The sequence below is a fragment of the Cnephaeus nilssonii genome, assembly GCF_951640355.1.
Source record: "Cnephaeus nilssonii genome assembly, chromosome: 11".
NCBI lineage: Eukaryota > Metazoa > Chordata > Mammalia > Chiroptera > Vespertilionidae > Cnephaeus > Cnephaeus nilssonii.
The window spans coordinates 35133751-35154504 of record NC_137082.1 but is presented as its reverse complement, the minus strand read 5'-3'; positions in this window follow the sequence as shown (position 1 = coordinate 35154504).

Here is a 20754-nt window from a genome sequence, read left to right as displayed (position 1 = left end):
AGAGATAGAAACCTCAATGATGAGAATCATTGATCAGCTGCCTCCTGCATGCCCACTACTGGGGATCGAGCCCACAATCCGGGCATGTGCCCTTGACTAGAATTGAACCTGGGACCCTTCAGTCGGCAGGCCAATGCTCTATCCACTGAGCAAAACCAGCTAGGGCTCCATTTTCTTTTTTAAAGAAACTATTTTTTATTGATTTTAGAGAAAGAGAGAGAAACATCCATCAATTGCCTCCTAATGACACAGGCCCAAGACCCTTTTCCTGTTTCCACAAAAGAGCTCACGCTATAAAACCAGTGAGCAGTGAACGCTTTACAGAAATCTCTGCAGGGGTGGGCGGGGAGGGTTTATCTCACTCACTTCACAGTATATAACTGCAAATCCCCTTTGGAGTAAACACCAGTTACTCTCTAGGGAGTGGGATGGAGGTAGCAGAGGGAGCACAGGCAGGGTTTTGGAAAGTAATTTAAGTTTATTTGGAAAAAAGCAGCACATAATTGATAACTATATTATGTCTGTTATTGTTCTCTATTTGAAATGTTTCTCAATCCAAATTTTAAGCATTTAACTATATTTATTTTTAAAATAAATATTTATATTTCAATAACACTGACAATTTCTCGGAGGAGCAGTAAGCCTGGAGTAAATCACATTCTTCCTGGGGTTTTTGTCCAGTTCACGGCCTCAGTGTCCCCTCCTTGCTGGCCACATCCTCACTCCTTCTCAAGTCCAGACCTTTCTTCAAACCACAAATGCTGTGGCCTCCTGGACATCTCCCCAGTGTCTCACCTCCCTCCCACTCAGGGGTCCCAACATGGACCAGAGCTGCTCCCCACCCCCCACCCCCAATCCCAACTGTGTGAGCTAGGGTCCTGCATGCCACCCTGGCCTTCCTCCCAGTCCAATATCTAACACTAATGATCTTACCTCTGAAACATCACTCAAATCTGCCCCCTGCTCTCCAGGTCTGCTACCCCACTCAGTCCAGGCCCTTGTCATTCCTCACCTCCTCCTCTAATCATTGCACAGCCGGAGTGAGCTTTCTAAACACTCCTATTCCTCCCACTGCTTCATCCTTTCACCTCTGAGGGCATCAGGACATCTACACTCCTCACCTGGCTCGAACACCTTCTAAAACCCAGCCTCTGTGGGTGTCTCCAGCCTAATCATTCACCATTCCAAGCCTGAAGCTTTAGGCTCTGGTACAACCAAACTGCACAGAAGCCCTGCATGTCCCAGCTATTTCCTGCCACCACACCTTTGCCCAAGTTGTGCCCTCTTCTTGGTGTGCCCTTTCCTCTCTCCATTTCTCTACCTTGTGTCCCCATCCCCAACATTCACATCCACCACATTTCCAGACCTTTTGCACATCACCTCTGTCACTCCTTCTAGCCCGGTTCAACCAATTAGCAACTCTGTTTGAAAACAAGGAATGAATACCTACTGAGCCAGACTGTGTCCTTGCCTTCAAAGAGTGCCCAGTCTAGTGAAAACAACAACAACAAAAAACAACAACACACAAAACAAAACAGACATAAACACAGATGATTAAAATCCTGTTTTGATGCTGGGATGAAGGACTCATATGGGACTGGATTCCGGAAGAAAGCCTAACACAGCCAGAGAGACAAAGAAGGGCTCCTGGGGGAGGCCAGCTTTGAGTGGAGCCTAAAAGAGGAGGAGGTGTTCAGCCAGCAGAGAAGAAAGGGACGCGCAATAGGCAGAGAGCACAGCATCCGCAAAGGCTAGGGTTGCACTTTCCAACAGGGGCCCAGCCCAGCCTCTAAAAATCTCCTTCCAGTGGCTTCTTTACATAAACCTGGCCTGAGTGCATTTCCAATCCTTCAGAGCACTGCCCAGAGAACAGCTCTCAATGAGGATAAAGATTTAGTTGGTTGTGAAGTGCAAGTCAGGCTGGGGTTGGGCACAAGGCGGAGAGAAGGCATGATAAAGACACAGGCAGAAGACAGCCATCATCCAGCCCCAGGGACCCTGAGCCAGTAGCTCCTATCAACTCAATGTTCCCCCAACAAAGGTGCCTCCCACAAACACATAGTGAGTGCCCGCTGTCTATGAGCCCGGTGCCAGGTGCTAGGATACAATCACAAACAAGACCACAAAGGCCTTGCTGTCAGCCAGAGACGAAACGTCCCCGACAGGGACAGCCCAGAGGAACTGACGCTGAGGTGGCAGGAAGCCTGAGGAGGGAGAGCCCAGAGAAGACCCCTGACCCAACCTGGCTGGTGGAGGGGGGGTAGTGGGGAGCAAGAGAGGCAGGTAGAGACAGCTTCCAGAAGAGGGTTGTAAAGAGGAAAGAGTGTGTGTGAAGATGCTCCTCAGCCATGCCCTGCGCCCCTGGGTGGGAACAGGCCTGCAGTCCTCAGCGGGGTTCAACCCCTGTGGCTCTGCCCCTCCTAGCCCTCAGCTCCTACCCCTGGCAGCCCACCCCAGACCTCTTGCTGCCCCTTGAGTTCTTGCCCCAGCAGACAGCTCTAGCGAGCCTCTTCCTCCCTTCAGGTCCACTTGACCACAGCCTCCTCCATGCAGCCCTCCCTGCCTACCCATATCCTGTCCAGCACAGAAAGGCAGGGAAACTGCCTCATCAGGCCCTGTAATGTGGCACGAGATGCCTGTCTGCCCTTCTAGTGGACCCCCATCTCTGCCAGTGCTCTTGGGAAAGCCTCTCCTCTCCCACAGGGAGGGGACAATAACCTGCGCTCCTCCCCTAGGGCCAACAATTTACAATCCAATAGTTCTCTCTGGGTGTCTCGTTGCTTTTCTGCTTATGGAGACAGAACAAAGGGTTAAGGGTGGGAGCAGAGAGCAGCTGGGATAACAGAATTTGCTGGACTGTCTTTTATAAGCCCTGAACGGTGTATCTGGCGCCAATTTTGATTGTGCTCTTTAATGTGGGGTATTTGATGCCTTTGCCTATAGCTTTGGCCTCAGTTGTCACTGCTGGGGCAACAGGAAATTGTTCCATGTCTCATACTGGTATGTGTACAAAACTGTTCATTTGCCCTATTAGCTATAATTATGAAAATCTGGAAATACCACAAATGCCTAACAGTAGGGGAGAGCTATAAACTCCGTAAGAACAGGAACATCTTTGTTATTATTGTTATATCCCTACTGCCTAATGTGGTTCCTAGCACATAGTAGGTGCTCAGGAAACATTTGTGGAAGGAAGGGAGGGAGGGAGGGAGGGAGGGAGGGAGGGAGGGAGGGAGGGAGGGAGGGGAAGGAAGAAGGAGGGAGGGGGAAAAAGAAAGAATGAACTTTGAAAGGATCTGCCAAAACCTGAGAAAGCAAACCCTCTGCCCTTTAGCCGAGCTAAAGATGATGTACTTGGGGGGAGGGAGGGCTGTTATTGTTCATTTCTAAAGTTCCATCAAATTACTCCAAAATTCAATTCCCTCTTGAATGTTGTTTCTTTTTTCATTTTCATCATCTCCATCTTTTTAACACTGGCTGTTGAATTTCACGTTTGGAGCAGTTGATTGAATTGTGGCTCTGGGGACTTGCAACAGTCACTTTAGACACTTGGAGTTCCACTCACGCAGCCACCACGCCAGCCCCCCTTTAGCTCCAGAGAAACCATCTCTTATGAGAGCCGATTATATTTTTACAGCCAAGAATGCCACACTCTAAAACACGGACTATAAAAATCAGAATTCTCCATCACTAATATGTGTCCAATGAAAATATAAAATGCCTCGTTAATGGGAAAAGGCTGACTGGAAAAATCCACACGCAGATGAAGTTCCATAGCTGATGTCACATGGGGCCCAAGCCTGGAAAAGGCTGGGAGCTCACCTATCCAGGGGCCAAAGCCATCCAATCCCTCAGGTTCCCGTAGGCTTCCGCAGTCCTGCACAGGGCGTGGCAGCCAAGCGAGGCAGATGGAGGCAGGCATTCATGTCGATTAAGCACCTTCTGTGTGCGAGGCACTGACCTTGTGGAATCCTGAGAACAATTCTGTGAACTGAAACTCATTCTCACCCACTTGCAGAGGGGGCTTCCTGCAGGGGTCTCAAAAAATGAAGGAGTTAGCTGGGGAAAGAGGAGGGCCCTGGAAAGGAATTACATGAAGAAGGAACAGCATGGACATAGGCAAGAGGCAATCCGTAGAATAAAAGCAGTTTGGTATTGCTGAAGTTTAAGTGCCATCAAGGCGAGGGGAAGAACAAGGTTGAGGGAGTGGACAGGGGTCAAGAGTTTTGTGGACCTTGTTGGGTGGGGAAGGAACTACAGGCAAAACCCAGAAGCCTGGAGATGCCAAAGTGAGCTGTCAGTTATCTGGGCAAGAGATGATGGAGCCCGGAGCGATGTATCATGGTGATAAAGTCAACAGGACTGGGTGACTGAGTGGTTGCCCATGGAGGGTGAAGTGAGGAGTAGACTCAAGGATGACATCCAGATTCCATTCTCCAGCACTGATGGCGGGGCTGCCTCTGCCTTGGGGACCCATGGGAGGCACAGGTCAGGGCAAAGATACTACACTGCACTGTGGACATGCTGGGCTCATGGTGCTCACAAGATGTAAGAACCAGATGAGAGGGTCTGCCTCAGGAGCAGGTCTGGGCTCAATTTAGAGGTACAGCTATCGGTTGTCAGCTTGGTAATAATCGCTAAAACCACAGAGCAGTGGGGTTCACCTAGAAAAGTGTGGGTGAGAGCCTGCAAATGAGCAGCCATGGGATTCATCTGTCCCATACACAAGTTTAGTTAGGTCTGCACAGCATTTTAAAAATATTAGAGCCAAATTTTAAAAATTAAGCACGCTCACTTAAAAATATAAATCTCTGGCCCTAGCTGTTTGGCTCAGTGGATAGAGCGCTGGCCTGCAGACTGGATGGTGCCGGGTTCGTTTCTGGTCAAGGGCACATACCTCATTGGCAGGCTCCTCCCCGGCCCGGGCCTTGGTTCCTGGTCGGGGCTCGTGCAGGAGGCAACCAATCGATGTTGGTTCACACCTAATGAAGCCCTGCCAGTTCCAATGTGTTTCTCTCACATTGATATTTCTCTCTGGCTTTCCCTCTCTCTTCCACTCTCTCTAAAAATCAATGGAAAAATATCCTCGGGTGAGGATTAAAAATATAAATCTCTGGCTTCTCTTGGAAAATCAGAAGATCTGGCAACATGGGCTAGAAACTCCTGAGAACAACCATTGCTCGAAGTAGCTAAGAAGTCATTTCTCCCTTAGACAGAGCATGTGCTTGCCCAATCACCACAGTCTCCATACCCCCCTATTGTCTTGCAGAATGTGAGGCTAAGTAGTCCTATTGTCAGTTATCATTGCACTTGCAATGATTTCTATGTTCCACACCTCTTTCAAATAAAGGGTAGTCTCTGAGAGTGTTTCAAGCGTAACAGAACATATATCATTGCAGATGCCAAGACAATTTCTTTGCCTTTAATATGCAAAACAAGGCAACACTGTCTTCTCTCATTCACAAGGGCTTGCTGGCAATGATTAGAGAACTCTAGAAAAAGAAGAGGAACACATAGGAGAGAGAGATCAGACAGGGAGGGTGACATGGGAAGCTGTCAGGGAAGAGACTTTTTTTTCCATTTTTTAAATTAAGGTATTATATGTGTACATATCTTACCATTGCCCCCCCACCCCACTCCCATACATGCCCTCACCCCCCAGTGTTTTGCGTCCATTGGTTATGCTTATATGCATGCATACAAGTCCTTCGGTTGATCTCTTATCTCCCACACCTCTCCCTAAGGGAAGAGACTTTTAAGGAGGGTGTAATCAGCAATATCTAATGGTAACAGGAAGTTGAGTGACACAGGCATGAAGAGTTGGTGACATACAAGTACATGCAAGGCCATACAGGAACATGTGTGCAGGTCCACCTACATTCATGTGTACGTGTCTTTGCACACAGTGAGACATGTGTGCACACACAAAGAATACAATAAAGGGCTGTGCACATGTGAGCATGTACATGAACACACACATGCAGGCAGGAGGACACGTGCACTCAAGCACAAAGGTATCCGTGTCTGCACAGACACAGGCACACAGGCACACGTGTGTTCACAGAGCCGCCCAGATCTGTGCATACTCCCAGAGATACATGCTCACACACCTAATGAAGCCCTGCCAGTTCCAAACCAGCAACTTGTAACTAAATAAATATGATAAACAACTCCCCTCCAGATGGCTCCACATGCACACCCACTCCTCCCGCTGGGAGGGATGGCACATTCTATGCCAATAAATCCTCCCGTTTGAAAACATTTACCTTCCTAATTGGCCTGTTTATGGGTAAAATATGTTTCTGGGTAACACTCTGCCAGAAAGGGATTCTGAGATGCCCGCCCACCTCAGAGACAGGACCTGGGCGCCAGGGAGGTTCCGCTTGACCCACTCACAGAGAAAAGACACAAAGGGGGGGCATCTCAGCACTGCCAGGGCAGCTCCCCCAGTGGCTTTTTCTTCCCTCCCCCGCCATTTCTTTCTTTGGCTCCACACTGCACACAGCACAGACCAGTCCTCGGCTTCTCACTTTCATTTCTCTGGCAGCATGCCTGCAAGGTGTGATGACTATGATAACCCCGTGATGGGCTGAATGAAGGGTGGTCCCCACAAAAGGTATGTCCACATCCAAATCCCTGGAACCTGTGAATGTGACCTTATTTGAAAATAAAATTAAATTAAGGGTCTTAAGATGATATCATCCTGGGTTACCCAGGTGGGCCCCAAATCTAATGATCAGTGTCCTTACAGGAGACAGGAGAAGGTGATATGAAGGCAGAGCAGAGGTTGGAGGCTCCCAGCCAAGGAACGCCAAGGCTTGCTAGCGAAGAAGGCAAGGAAGGGTTCTCCCTCAGAGCCCTGCTGACATCTTGGATTTTGGACTTCTGTCCTGATCTGTGGGAGAACAGACTCCTATTACCTGAAGCCACTTCATTTGTGGTAAATGGTAAAAAATGCAGCAGCCTCAGGGAGCTGATACATTCCCGCTTTCATGGGGGGAGTGACTGCACAGAGCTGGGATTCGGGCTCACATTTGCTCTTTACTCTGGCACCTCACAGGTCCGGAAGGAGATCCACAGTAGAGATGGAGAAGCTGAGGCCCAAAAAGGGGCAGGGTGTCATCTAGTGGCAAGGAAGGGACCCGAACCTAGGACGCTGACCCTCCTCGTGCTACACCCCGGCAGTTTCCTCACCAAGAGCAGAGTGGGCAAGATGCGCCGCACAGGACAGCCCTGAGGTGAGGTTCCCCCTCAGGAACCAATTCTGGGATCCATGGAGGAAGGACAGAAAAGAGACCCCTCACGGGTGCCGTTTTCCCGGGGGTAAAACAATAAGATCCCTCATAGCCGTCCTCTACCGGACGCTGGGACCACCACCTCTCCTTCCATAGGCCCCACCCCCACACAGGAAGGTGGGCAGCTACCTCTATTCCCTCGCTGAGGTGGGAGAGGGAACATACCTGCCATAAAGGGCTCCTTGTGGTTAATTGGGCCCAAAGCCATAACCAGAGCCCAGCAGCCATTGCTGACAGAGGCCTCTCACCACACTCTGTCGCTTGCACGCTTGCACGCACGCACGCACGCACGCACGCACACACGTACTTTCACGCACGCACGCACGCATGCAGCCTCCCAGGAAAAGCCCCAGGCTGAGCCACCAGCCTCTTTTACCGTGTTCCTGCTGCCTCAGCCGGCTCTTATAAGGGAGCGGTGTGTCTTTCAACCAATGGGCTGAGACCTGCCCTGTCCAATCTGAACTGCACAGCTGTAGCCTCATTTGCATCTTTATTGACCAATCAGAGCAGCTCTATAATGACCAATCAGAACGTGTGATTCTCACCTAGCAAGACTGTTATTTGGACCAATCAGACTGTGCAAATTCGGATTCCTCACATTCATAAAAAATGGACCAATCTAAGAACAGGGAGGGGACTTTCTCTACAAAAAGCTGTCTCCCCGTTGTCTCAGAGGTGTACACTTCCAGTTCCCACCATAACCGTCTCCCTGATTTGCAAACCGTTTAACTGAATAAAGCTTCTTCTTTTACTCACCCCAGATTGGGGACTCCTGTTGGCATTAGATTGGTGGCAGCACACTTTTGTTGACACCAAAGAGGAAGCCACATACCACACCACACAGCTGGATAGCTCCAGAGCAGGGATTCAAACTCAGATGCAGAGCGGGGTTTCGAACTCAGATCTATCTGCTTCAAAGGCCACCTGGACATGCTGCCTCCCAGGTAAGATCTGTGGTGCTTCCACACATACACACACACACACACACACACACACACACACACACACAACATCTCATTGGATCAGGAGATGTTGCCAGGCCACCAGAAGCAAGTGAGGCCCTGGTTTCTCTTTCAACAAAGGTAAAACGACTTGTGTTTTTTTATTCATGATAAAAACTTATAGGAATAGTAGTGGTGATACAGATTCCAGTAAAAACATAAATGTATTACTCCACCTCCATGTAGTGAAAAGTATACTTGTACAATGTTTTGACTTGTATTTCGTGATATTAAAACAGTGAAGTAAAAAAAAAAAAACAACAGAAAACAAGAGGCAGCAGGGGAGTGACAACATCTGGCCTAGATATTAAAAGGTACCTCTGGCAGCTGAGTGGAGAATGGTTTGTAGGGGTCAGAGAGACAGTAGGGAAGCCAGTGAGGAGGCCTTGACAATGAGTGATGCTGGTAACCTGGACCACAGCCGTGGCAAGCATCATGGGTGTGAGACCTGTGCAACTGCACAGGGCCCTCACTCAGAAAGGCCCCATACTTGGTTTAATGCTCTGTTGTCACTGTCTTAGAATTCTTAATACTTTTTGAACAAGGAACCCGTATTTCATTTTGCACTGACCCTGACAAATTCCAGAAGGTCCTGATCAAAGCAGAGAAAGGATCTTAAACACTCAAAGTCATAAACAGGCCTTTTGCCACTGGTCTGCTGGAGCCAGCTTCTACCAGCTCAGAGAGCCAATTGTTCAATTTTGAGGAATTGTGTTGTCATGTTGGTAGCTTGAAATTGGTCACCGTGAAAGTATTTACACCATAGAAATCAGCAAACATTACACTAGTCAGGATCTTTTTTTTTTTAAAGACATTTCTTTTTTAAAAAACATATTTTTGTTGATTTCAGAGAGGTAGGGAGAGGAAGAGAGAAAGAGAAACAATCAATGATGAGAGAGAATCATTGATCAGCTGCCTCCTACAAGCCCCCTTTCATCTCTCTCTAAAATCAATCAATCAGGAGAAAAAGATGGCGACCGGCAGGAAGGTAGGGAGAGAGAGAGTGTGAGTGAGGAACCCATAGAGGAGAGTGTAGATGTGTGTGGTGTGTGTGTGTGTATGAGATAGGGTCAGTTAGATTCTGCAGGTCTTCCAAGGGGCTCCCGAACAGGGCAGCCCTAGACGGCGGAGCCCCGCGCACAAAGCGGACACTTCTCGGCGGCTGGTGCGGACGCAGAGACCACGCCATCTTGAGAAACAGAGCTGCCTGAGACTCAGATCCTGGCTTCTGACACAAACCAGGACCCTGCAGCCACCGGGGACAGAGAACTGCTATCACAGCTTCAGACAAATAAACAACAAGAATCCAGACTTCCCGGCAGATTTCCGTGAGTCAAAGAGCCTATCCCCCTCCTCGCAGGCGCTGATAGCGCCATAGTAACTGATAGACCTGCCCCTCCCCCAAGCTGCTGAGCGCCCACAGCGCGCGGAAAGCGCCATAGTAACTGATAGACGCGCCCTTCGCCCTAGCTGCTCACAGGAGCGCGCACAGCGCGCACAGACAGCACCATAGTAACTGATAGACCCGCCCCCGGCCCAAGCTGCCGAGCTTTGCGCAGGGACGCGCTCCCTCTTAGGGAATTTGGCGCGCGCTCGCGCACGGGACAGAAGCAGCTCCCCGTCGGGGAAATCTGTCAGTGCGCACAGAGGGCTCCCCTTCGGGGAATTTGGGGGAATTTGGCTCGCGGGTCACAGCTCCCCCTTCGGAGATTCTTAAGAGCCTGCACAGAGGGGCTTCCCTTTGGGGAATTTGGCGCGCAGGACGGACTCCGCCCCCCTCCTGGGACTTTGGGAGAGTGCACTGAGCCGGCTCACCTTCAGGTTTTTAAGAAAGTGCGCTCTAGCCGGTTTGGCTCAGCAGAGAGAGCACACACAGGACGCAGCTCCACTTCAGGGAATTTGGCACGCCGGACACAGCTGCCTGGGATCCCTGACTCACAGCGCATTCACACTAAGAGCCAGCGACCCCAATTGTTGGTGCGTGCACACACAGGGACCCTGATTCTCAACGAGAAACCGCACAAGGCAACAGAGACTTTGACACTCGAGTCTTGGTGCAGACACAGGGAAACTCTGACTCCTGGCACATGCTAAGGATCTCATTCTCGGCACATACCAACAGTGTGGTGCAGACAGGGCCCCTGATTCTAAATGTGCACACGAGACCACACAGAACACTGGGGACACTGATCCTGGGCAAGTCTGGTTCCCACCAACCAAAGACAGCCACACGTCCTAGTGTCAGAGCACTTCAGTGAAACTAGGGTGGAGCGAAGTCCCCACAGCACACGGCCCAGGTCCACGCAAACAGAAGCTTGAGCTTTCTGGTAATAGCCAGAATGGGGAAACGAAATAACTCACAGAGGAAAGAAAATGTGGAGTCGCCAAGAAAGGAAATTAGTGAAAATGAAGCTTGCAACATGACCGAAAAGGAATTCAGAGTAATGGTCATGGAATTTATACATCGGATGGATGAGAAAATCAACAACTTATGCAAGAATCAGGAAGAAATGAAAAGTGATATAGCTACAATCAAAAACACCATGGAAAGTTTCAACAGTAGACTACAAGAAGCAGAGGACCGAATTAGTGAGTTAGAAGATCAGGTACAGAAACAAGCTCAAGCTGAACAGCAATTGGAGAAAAAAATTAAAAAGCAGGAGGAAAGCCTAAGGGAACTTCGGGACAACATGAAACGAAGTAACATGCGTATAATAGGGCTGCCAGAAGGACAAGAAGAGCAGCAGGGATTAGAAAATCTATTTGAAGAAATAATGACAGAAAACTTCCCGGATATGGGAAAGATAAAAGTTACGCAAGTAAAGAGAGTCCCAAGCAGGATCAACCCCAAAAGACCCACGCCAAGACATGTCATAATTTCAATGGCAAATATAAATGATAAAGAGAGAATCCTAAAGGCGGCAAGAGAGAGACAGAGAGTTACCTACAAAGGAACACCCATCAGATTGTCAAATGATTACTCATCAGAAACACAACAAGCTAGAAGTGAATGGAAGGAGGTATACAAAGTGTTGCAAAGCAAAGGACTGAATCCAAGAATACTATATCCAGCAAGACTATCAATCAAAATTGAAGGGGAAATCAGGAGCTTTGCAGACAAAAAAAGCCTCAGGGAGTTTATCACCACCAAACCAGCAATGCAAGAATTGCTAAAGGGAATACTGTAAAAAGAAGAAATAAACAGGTAAGAAGGAATACAGACACAAAAATAGATATGACTGCAAACAAACACCTTTCAGTAATAACTTTAAATGTAAACGGACTAAATGCTCCAATCAAAAGACATCGAGTAGCTGAATGGATAAAAAAACACGACCCATATATATGCTGTCTACAAGAGACCCACCTCAGAACAAGAGACTCACACAGATTGAAAGTGAAGGGATGGAAAAATATCTTTCAGGCAAATGGAAATGAAAAAAAAGCTGGGGTAGCAATACTTATATCTGACAAAATAGACCTCAAAGTAAATGCCATAACAAGAGATAAGGAAGGCCACTTCATAATACTAAAGGGAGAAATCCAACAAGAAGAAATAATTCTGGTAAACATATACGCTCCCAATATAGGAGCACCCAAATACATAAAAAAACTCCTGGAGGATATCAAGGGAGAGATTAATAGCAACACAATCATAGTAGGAGACTTTAATACCCCACTATCACCACTGGACAAATCCTCTAAACAAAAAATCAGCAACGAAACAGCAATCCTAAATGACTCACTAGACCAGATGGAATTAATTGACATCTTCAGAACATTTCACCCCAAAGCCACAGAATATACATTCTTCTCAAGTGCACATGGGTCATTTTCAAAGATAGACCATATGCTGGGTCACAGGCAAAGTCTCTTCAAATTCAAGAAGATAGAAATTATATCAAGCATCTTCTCAGATCACAGTGGCATAAAACTGGAAATCAACTACAATAAAAACAATCCAAAGAAATCAAACACATGGAGACTAAACAGCATGCTATTAAACAAGGACTGGGTCACCAGAGAGATCAAGGAAGAAATAAAAAACATCATGGCAACAAATGACAATGAAAACACAACAATCCAAAATCTATGGGACACAGCGAAAGCAGTCTTGAGAGGGAAGTTCATAGCTCTACAGGCCTATTGCAAAAAACAAGAAACAATGGTAATAAATTACTTAACCCTACAACTCAAAGAGCTAGAAAAAGAGCAGCAAGAAAAGCCCAGTGTAACCAGAAGGAAGGAAATAACAAAGATCAGAGCGGAGATAAATGACATAGAGACCAAAGAAACAATACATAAGATCAACAAAACCAAGAGCTGGTTCTTTGAAAGGATAAACAAGATTGATGGACCTCTAGCCAGGCTCACCAAGAAGCAAAGAGAGAGGACCCAAATAAACAAAATCAGAAATGAAAGAGGTGAAATAACAACAGACCCCGCTGAGATACAAAGGATTGTTACAAAATACTACGAACAACTCTATTCCAACAAACTGGACAATCTGGAGGAAATGGACATATTCCTAGAAAAATATAACCTTCCAAAAATCAATCAAGAAGAATCTAAACAGCTCAATAGGCCAATAACTATGGACGAAATTGAAGCAGTCATCAAAAAGCTTCCAGCAAACAAAAGCCCGGGGCCAGATGGCTTCACAGGAGAGTTTTACCAAACATTCAAGGAAGAACTAAAACCTATCCTCCTCAGACTATTCCAAAAAATTCAAGTGGAAGGAACACTTCCAAGCTCCTTCTATGAAGCCAGCATCACCCTAATACCAAAACCAGATAAAGACAACACAATGAAAGAGAATTACAGACCAATATCCCTCATGAACATAGATGCCAAAATCCTCAACAAAATTCTAGCAAATCGGCTCCAGCAGTACATCAGAAAGATCATACACCATGACCAAGTAGGATTTATCCCAGGAATGCAAGGATGGTACAATATCCGCAAATCAATAAACGTGATACATCACATAAACAAATTGAAAGATAAAAATCACATAGTCATATCAATTGATGCAGAAAAAGCATTTGACAAAATCCAACACCCTTTCTTGATAAAAGCTCTCAACAAGGTGGGAATAGATGGCTCATACCTAAACATAATAAAAGCTATATATGATAAACCCACAGCAAACATCATACTCAATGGACAAAAACTAAAGACATTTCCCCTAAGAACAGGAACAAGACAGGGATGCCCACTCTCACCACTCCTGTTTGACATAGTACTGGAAGTATTAGCCATTGCAATTAGACAAGAAGAAGAAATAAAAGGCATCCAGATTGGAAAAGAACAAGTAAAGCTGTCTTTATTTGCAGACGACATGATATTGTACATAAAAAATCCGAAAGACTCCGTCAAAAAACTCATAGACTTAATAAATGAATTCGGCAATGTAGCAGGATACAAAATTAACGCCAAGAAATCTATGGCCTTTCTATACACCAATAGTGAACTTACAGACAGAGAGACTAAAAAGGCAATCCCATTTACCATCGCACCAAAAAAATTAAGATACCTAGGAATAAACCTAACTAAGGAGGTAAAAGACCTATACACGGAAAACTACAGGACACTGAAAAAAGAGATAGAGGAAGACGTAAACAGATGGAAGAACATACCATGTTCATGGATTGGTAGAATCAACATCATTAAAATGTCCATACTACCCAAAGCAATCTATAGATTCAATGCACTCCCCATTAAAATACCAATGGCATATTTCACAGACCTTGAAAGAACTCTCCAAAAATTCATCTGGAATAAAAAAAGACCCCGAATAGCCACAGCAATCCTGAGAAAGAAGAATAAAGTAGGAGGGATCTCAATACCAGATTTCAAGCTGTATTACAAAGCCACTGTTCTCAAAACAGCCTGGTACTGGCACAAGAACAGACATATAGATCAATGGAACAGAATAGAGAATCCAGATATTGACCCAAACCACTATGCTCAATTAATATTTGACAAAGGAGGCATGAACATACAATGGAATAAAGACAGTCTCTTCAATAAATGGTGTTGGGAAAATTGGACAGATACATGCAAAAAAATGAAGCTTGATCACCAACTTACGCCATACACAAAAATAAACTCAAAATGGATACAGGACTTAAACATAAGACGGGAAACCATAAAAATACTAGAGCAATCCACAGGCAGCAAAATGTCAGACATATGCCAAAAGAAATTCTTCACTGACACTGCCCCTAGGGCAATGGAAGCTAAAGAGAAAATTAACAAATGGGACTACATCAAAATAAAAAGCTTTTTCACAGCAAAAGAAACCATCAACAAAACAACAAGAAGGCCCACTGCATGGGAGAACATATTTGCAAATGGCATCACTGATAAAGGTTTAATCTCCAACATCTACAGGCAGCTTATACAACTTAATAAAAGGAAGATAAATGATCCAATAAAAAAATGGGCAACAGACCTAAATAGAATCTTTTCAAAAGAAGACAGAAGGAAGGCCAAGAGACACATGAAAACATGCTCAACGTCACTAATTATCCGAGAGATGCAAATCAAAACAACAATGCGGTACCATCTCACACCTGTCAGAATGGCTATCATCAACAAATCAACAAACGACAAGTGTTGGCGAGGATGCGGAGAAAAAGGAACCCTCGTGCACTGCTGGTGGGATTGCAGACTGGTGCAGCCACTGTGGAGAACAGTATGGAGTTTCCTCAAAAAACTGAAAATGGAACTCCCATTTGACCCAGTAATCCCACTCCTGGGAATATATCCGAAGAAACTAGAAACACCAATTAGAAAGGATATATGCACCCCTATGTTCATAGCAGCACAATTCACCATAGCTAAGATTTGGAAACAGCCTAGGTGCCCGTCAGCAGATGACTGGATCAGAAAACTGTGGTACATCTACACAATGGAATACTATGCTGCCATAAAAAAGAAGGAATTCTCATCATTTGCAGCAACCTGGGAGGAATTGGAGAACATTATGTTAAGTGAAATAAGTCAGTCAATGAAAGAAAAATACCACATGATCTCACTCATTTATGGATAATAAAGAACATTATAATCTTGAACAAAAAGATAGATACAGAGACAGTAAAGCATCAAACAGACTGTCAAATTACAAGGGGAAGGTTAGGGAGAGGTGGGGGAGATAAGAGATCAATCAAAGGACTTGTATGCATGCATATAAGCATAACCAATGGATGCAAAACTCTGGGGGGTGGGGGCATATATGGGAGGGGGGTGTGGGGAGGGCAATGGTAAGATATGTACACATATAATACCTTAATAAAAAAATTGAAAAAAAAAAAAAAAAAAAAACAAAAGAGGCAAAGGAAAAAAAAAAATAAATAAATAAAAAAAATAAAATCAATCAATCAATCAAAAATAAAAGCTCCTGTGGACTGATCCTTGAAGAGAAATCGAACCACAACCTTCTGGTTCATAGGTTGAGGCTCAACTACTGAGCAACACTTGCCAGGCTAAAAAAGACATTTCTTCATCAGGGTTTTCCCAGGGTGTGTTCAAGGCCCACCTTATCAGTGTGATAAAAATAGCAGTTTCTGGGCAACCCTCCCCAGTCCTGCTGGGTCACCCTGCAGAGTGTAGAGTGGGGCTCTGGCTGATTCCTGAGCCCCCTGAGGCTGCAGGGCCAGGTCAGGAAGGCTGAGGTCCTACACAGTGGGTCCACGAGCTCCACTGGAAATAGGGGCAGAGGAACCCAGTTTTTGGAGTTGGAAAAGGAAATCTGCTTGAGGTGTGGGTGTGGCAGCTCATCAAGAGAGCAGAGGGGCAGCAGTTCCGGATACTGAAGTTCTTGGCCTGGGACCCACCCCTACTTCCCACGTGGAGGCCAAGCCCAAGGGGGAGGCGTCATCCACAGCGCTGCCCTCCTTTGCTGGCAGGGACCTTTAACAGAGACCTTCTGAACCAGTGAGACGCACACAGCGTAATGGCCCCTTGTAGAGTGGGCGCACAGCAAATAACGACTATTGCTAGTATTATTACGAATGTTGTTGTTATAATGGCCTCGCCTCCTGGCTGGGTTGCCTCCTGGCTGGGTTGCCCACTTTCTCCTAAACTCTTTCCTCTCGCACCCCGCCTCCCCCCCTCCTCCCCCCAAGCTGTGACAGCAGCCGGGACCACCACATATCCATTCCCTACCACTGCTTCCCGTCGGGGACCCTGGCAGCCTAGCATCAGAGAACCCCAGCAAGGGGGTAGGTGGAGATGGCAGGGAGACGGGGGTCGATTCTAAGTAGACACCCTCACCTCCACTCCAGCTCCTCTCGCCCATCCCTCCAGGAGCGCAGACCACCGGGAAAAGCCACCCTCTCCCTGTTGTTGCGACGAAGCGCAGGGTCTCACTGCCTGGGAGATGGCGCCACCTACAGACTCCTGGGAGCTCTGCGGCTTCGGCCCCTGAAACCAGGGAGGAGGAGGCGGGGAGGACCCCGCCCCTTCCTCCCCTCCGCCCCATAGGGGCCTGGGCCGGCTCCTGCACTGAACCAAATCCAGCATCACACTGTCTCCCGCTGCCCTGGGACCCTGAAGGAGCCTTTCCAAAACGTGTTCGGTGGAACCCAAACCCTGATCAAGAAGTTTGGGAAATGCCCCTTGGAGATTGTCGGGGCATATTTGCCCCCAAAACCTGACTTGAATTAACCCTTCAGTTCCCTAACATGAACACTGAGACCATGGGAAAGTTCCTTTTCTTGGCCCGTTACCTCATCTGCAGAATGGGGGAAAGGGTATTGCACTGGAAGAGTATCTCAAAGCTCAGGTGGGAGTCTCAGAATTTAATGAGAACGAAAATCACCTGGTAGCATGTTTGTTTTTTTTTGTTTTTAAATATATTTTATTGATTTTTTACAGAGAGGAAGAGAGAGGGATAGAGAGTTAGAAACATCGATGAGAGAGAAACATCGATCAGCTGCCTCTTGCACACCTCCTACTGGGGATGTGCCCGCAACCAAGGTACATGCCCTTGACCGGAATCGAACCTGGGACCCTTGAGTCCGCAGGCCGACGTTCTATCCACTGAGCCAAACCGGTTTCGGCTCTGGTAGCATGTTTAAAATGCAGTTTCCAGGGCCCAACCTCCCAACACATTCTGATCCATACAGGAACCTGCAGGTTGAGTTAGTTTCTGAGAGGTTCTGATGCAGATGTTCTGCCAACCCAGCATGAGAAACACCAAAGGAACCAGACTCAAGGAGGCTAGAAAAGCAGGCAAGGGGCTTGCCAAATCATACCGGGGGTGTGGAAGCTGTGCCTCTATCCAGAGGGCAGCAGGAGACACAGGAGCTTTTATTTTTTTAATTTTGATTTATTTGTTTTTATTCTTGATTGAAAGGGGGTGAAGCGAGAGAGAGAGAGACATCAATTTCCGTTCCACTGATTTACTAGTATGCAGTCATTGGTTGATTCTTGTATGTGCCTGGCAGGGGATAGAACCCACAACCTTGGCGTATCGGGACACTCTAACCAACTGAACTACTGGGCCAGGGCATGGAGCTTTTATTTTGTTTTATATAATTTTTAAAATATTTATTTCAGAGAAGAAGGGAGAGGGAGAGTTAGAAACATCAATGATGAGAATCATTGATCGGCTTTCTCCTGCACACCCCCACACTGGGGATTGAGCCCACAACCTGGGCATGTGCCCTGACTGGGAATCAAACCGTGACCTCCTGGTTCATAGCTCCACGCTCAACCACTGAGCCACAACGGCTGGGCAGAGGTAAATTCTTTAAATCCTTTGGAATATGAGAATACATTGGAATTTCTGATTACATTTATTGTTTATCCCAGGATTTTAAAATCTCAAGGGATTGTGTATTATGTACACAATACATTGGTACAGTGGTATATATTTTTTGAGCACATCACATAATATATTTGGCCTGGACAATCACTTTTAGAGCCCTGAGTTCAGACTACATTGAGGCCTTCATACTGTGAGAAAGCTCAAGCCATATTGACAGGCCACATGCTCCTGCTGACAGCCCAGGAGAGGTCCCAGCCTTCTACCAGCATCAATGGTCCCACACACCATAGGACTGAAGAGGTCTGATGATTCCAGCTGTTGAAGTCACCACCAGCCTTCAGGTCTCTGTAGGTCTTTCCAGTTATCACAGAACAGAGATAAGTTGTTCCCACTGGCCTTTTACAAATTTTGAACCACAGAATCGATGAGCATAATGAAGTAATTGCTTTTCACAACTGTGTTTCAAGATGGTTTATTATGAAGCAATAGATAAGAGGAACTGTCATCATTATGTACCATAGTGTCTTCTTCCACACTTTCTATGAAGGAACCAAGTGTCCCCCACATAGCTGCCCATACTGAGAGGCAGAGAAGGAAACAGAGGTAGTGTCAGTGAGGTGGTCTGGGGAAAAAGAGGTGAGGCCTCAGGGTGGGGAGAGCAAACCAGCCCCAGAGGGATCCCACCTTCAAAGCCCCTTGTGGAAGGAGCTAGGAGTCTAACTCGCCGTATGGCTCTGACCCCACCACTCCATTCCAGATCCTGCTGCCTGGGGCCTTTTACTCTTAGCAGGAAGATTTCAAGAGAGTTGGCCACCTCTTTGGAGCCCAGTATTAGGTCACATTTAGTTGGCACCTTCTAGAGGAGAAAGGGAAGAGTCTCTGTGAACCTGCCCCTCCCCACCACTGTGGCAGGAAAGGTATTCCAGGGCTGGATTTTTGTGTTTCCACTGCTCACCAGCTCTGTGACCTTGGGCATGTCACTTTATCCCCCTGAGCCTGAGTTTTCTCTGTGGTAAAATCGGGCAATGAGTAGTCCTGCCCTGAAAACAGTTCCTGTGTGGATTAAATAAAATGAAGTAGATATAAGTGCCCAGTCTTTTATATATATATATATATATATATATATATATATATATATATATATATATATATATATATATATATATTATTGATTTTTTACAGAGAGGGAGAGGGATAGTTAGAAACATCGATGAGAGAGAAACATCTATCAGCTTCCTCCTGCACACTCCCCACTGGGGATGTGCCCGCAACCAAGGTACATGCCCTTGACTGGAATCGAACCTGGGACCCTTCAGTCCGCAGGCCAACGCTCTATCCACTGAGCCAAACCAGTTAGGGCTAAGTGCCCAGTCTTAGTAAATGCTCCCTTACAGTCTGTCATTCTTTTGGGACTGTTTATACACACACACACACACACACACACACACACACACACACACATATACATATATATATATATATATATATATATATATATATATATATATATATTTTATTTTATTTTTTAATTGACTTCAGAGAGAAAGGGAAAGGGAGAGACAGAAACATCAATGGGAAAGAATCATTGATTGGCTGCCTCCTGCACATGCTGCACTGGGTATAGAGCCTGCAACCCGGGCATGTGCCCTGACTAGGAATCCAACTGTGACTTCCTGGTTCATAGGTCTGTCTATGCTCAACCACTGAGCCACACCCAGCCTGGCTGGGACTGTTGCTCATGTTGAAAACCAAAAAGTCCAGACAAGTAATGTCACTGTGAGGAGAACATTTTTGCTTCAGCCCAAGTCACCCTGTGGGAATGTGGACCCAATATAGCCATAGCCTCATGGAAATCTAGCCTGGGACTGGTGCAGAGTCTGGGTTGCAGGTAACTAAAGTTCTATGCTTCTATCCCAGCTCCATTTGTCTCCGCTGAGCAAAGCCAGGATGCAGATTAGCAGGAAGAAAGGAAGCTATTTATTTTTTCTTTTTAAATTGATTTCAGAGAACCCTGACCGGTTTGGCTCAGTGGATAGAGCATCGGCCTTCGGACTGAAAGGTCCCAGGTTCAATTCCGGTCAAGGGCATGTACCTTGGTTGCGGGCACATCCCCAGTAGAGGGTGTGCAGGAGGCAGCTGATTGATGTGTCTAACTCTCTATCCCTCTTCCTTCCTCTCTGTAAAAAATCAATAAAATATATTTTAAAAAATATAAATAAATAGATTTCAGAGAGAGAAAGGGAAAGGGAGAGAGAAACATCAATGATGAGACAGAATCATCAGTCAGCTTTTTCCTGCACTCCCTCTACTGGGGATGAACCTGTAATCAGATCAGGTGCCCTGACCAGGAATCTTCTGGTTCATGGGTTAACGCTCAACCACTGAGCCACACCTGCCAGGCAGAAGGAAACTATTTCTGCAGGGTGGTACCCAGTGCACACAAGAGACCTAGATGGGGAAACAGGGAAGTTGAGTTCCTATCTTAGCTCTGCCCGTACTTGCTAAAGGATTTGAAACACCTGGTACCTCAGTTTCCCCATCTATAATTCACTTCATAAATACTTATCAAAAGTATTAACTGTGTCATTGTCCAGCTCAGACCCACAAGGGTGCCCAGAGTAGTCCCCCAGGCCTTTGCACATACCGTTAAAAACTATCCCCCTGCCCTGGCCGATGTGCT